The sequence below is a fragment of the Lactuca serriola genome, chromosome 9, assembly GCF_051521515.1.
Source record: "Lactuca serriola cultivar US96UC23 chromosome 9, Lser_US96UC23_V15, whole genome shotgun sequence".
NCBI lineage: Eukaryota > Viridiplantae > Streptophyta > Magnoliopsida > Asterales > Asteraceae > Lactuca > Lactuca serriola.
In genome coordinates, this window is record NC_136416.1 from 177,372,512 (window position 1) to 177,375,327 (window position 2,816).

Genomic DNA, 2,816 nt, shown 5'->3' on the forward strand with positions numbered 1-2,816 from the left:
CTTCTGATGGCCCACCAAGGCGCAAAGGACCAAAATCTCCCGCATGGCCCAAACCGAGGCCCAAAACTCGTAAGGCCCATATTTGATGAGTACGTTGGGCGTACTCCTATGTACGCTAAGCGTACTGGCTAAATGTTGCATACGCTAGGCATACCTACATGTACGCTCAGCGTACTCCTCTGTTAAGTCCATTTGTCATTAACTGCTTAATTCTCCGATTCAGAAGCTACTATTACAGATCCATGTCCTTTTTAACGTCTTAATACATAAAGTCACTGACTTGGTGACTTTACATCACCCTAATAATCCCAAACTCCAAAAATGATGTATTACTTCCATGAAGATTGTCCTAACTCTTGCATGAATGCTGTAAGACCATCAAGGTGGGAACTTTCTGCCTTAGGGACTCATTTAGCACCAAGGGTGGTAATCCTTGGCCTGGAAATCAGATTTGGGCTATAAAGCTTCCTCCTTGGACCAAAATTACTTCAAAACTAAACCTTACTAGATCTAAGCACTCTTAAGTAACGTTATGAGTTTTATACCTCCAAGGTATCTCAAATGATGATGTTGTTCCAGATATATGAGCTCCAACTTCCAAAGTTCTTCCTTGCCAAATTCTTCTTTCCTCTTCTAAGCTTACAAATCACCAAAATGGGCTTCTCAAGGTTGAAAAAAAAACAAGAATGAAGGGATGAGACGTTCTAGGGATTTTCTGAGGTTTGGGAGGCTGATAAGGAGCTAGGGTTCTAGTCCTCATGTTCTTTATATAGTGCTTGACCCTAAAATTAGGGTTTTGTGTCATTGAGCGTATGCTAGGCGTACGCCTCCAACTCCCGCGACCATTTAGCCTCCTACGTTGGGCGTACCCCAGCTTACGCTGGGCATACATACCCAGCTGCCACCTTTGCATGCATGGTCCTTTCTTGCCACTTCCTTCCAACCAAGGGCCAAAGATGACATAATTAAAATTTGAGGGATGAATTTGAAGCTACTAGAAAAATGGGATGTTACAGCTCTTCCCTACTTAAATTCGATTTCGTCCTCGAAATCATTCCTTACCATCTCTGTCTACGCCGACATCCTGAGGGGCACGTACACAACCATGATATCTAATGTCTTTCGAAGGATGCTAAATCCCATGAAAATCTTTTCGTTCCAGAGAAGACGAATCCATAAACTCATGTGGCACGCGACCCTACTCTTCCTAAAACCTACAATCTAGAAACTTGGATTCGGTCTGGCTCCCTGACAGACCACTCATACTAACCATCGCTAGAACTCTTTCCATTTCTACTCACGGACTACCCAGCCCTGGAATCATGAGATTCCTACCCTAAAATAGAACCATTGATCATAATTTGCTGAACCCCTTATTCCTACGACTTATCGTCGGCCCACACCGGGTATCTTGGCCTACTGCATAGAGCAGGAGCGGCTCGGCCTGATCAAGCACAACATGCTCCCCACTAGACCATTAGGATAAATGTATTCATAATACTGACGATAACCTGCCATGTTGCTCCTTGCCTCCCATTACTTCCGTGAAATACCGCTCCTCAATCGATTACCACCAACATACATACCTACCACTACCGTCCAACCGGTACGACATTTGAATCTTGTCCATGTCACCCTCCATGTTGGAATACCAGTTATGCTAAATCCAAACGATCATAGTGTCTGGTCACCCTACAGATGGAATACCAACATGTCGAATCCATTCAACCATCAAGTTGAAATTCTCAGAGTGTGTTGGCCTGCTGCCTCAACTCTACCGCTCTTCTTGAGCCTCCGTGCCTATTACCTTCAGTCGGTCCTCACCGGGTATCTTGGCCTTCTGCATAGAGCAATTCCGCCTCAACCCTATCTAAATATAATGTGTTGCCATAGACGCTTAAGAGAAAGATCTAACCTGGTTCCCAAAACCTGAATGACAGGACATTCCAATCCCAAGCCTTCCTAAGGCTAATGAATACCCGTTCGGATCTACTCCCAGCCCCTAGCTAGTGAAATACCCGACCCAAGGAACTTAATCCTTTGAGAGACTTCGAACTACTGAGATCATCAAGATACTCTATACTCCTTCTGATTTCTAATAATGACGTCCAATCAAAGAAAAAACACTGAATTCTCTAGCACACTCCAGCAGCATGTTTAAGTCTTAGGGACAGACCTACAGATTGCCACAGCCTAGCAGCATACTCAATACCCAATATAGATCTATAGACCCATACAGAGTCTTCAGCATGACTGGACCGCCTCACCAGGCCTTCAGCCTCTCTGACCACTCTCGGAACCTTCTACATGTCTGAACCGCCTCTCTAGGCCTTCACCCTGTCTGGACCGTTCCCCGAACCTTCAGTACTTCTGGACCGCCTCTCTGGGCCTTCAGTCTGTCTGGACCGTTCTTCGAGCCTTCGGCCTGACTGGTACGTCGCACCGGCCTTCAGTCTATCCGGACCGCTCTAAACTATTGAGCATCTCTCTGGACCACCCCTCCTGGTGCTCTCTCCCATGCAAACTGTTCTCACACTTTAAGGGTTCCAAACTCCTGATGCATTTCGTGGACTCTAACCCCGGCCCAACCCTAGGCCTCATGTCGATCATCCACCATCTCGGAAAAACCGTGGTCTATTCCATGGCCCACGTTTCTACCACATGTGCTAAATAGTCCGAATACCCATGCTGAATATACTGTCGAACCCTGGCAGTTAACAGAACCCTCATTCTATCGATTCAAAAACTCTCAAAGTCGAGTACACCTAGACCGAATACTCAAACCGAACTCCTTAAGAAACCATCCAATTTGGTAA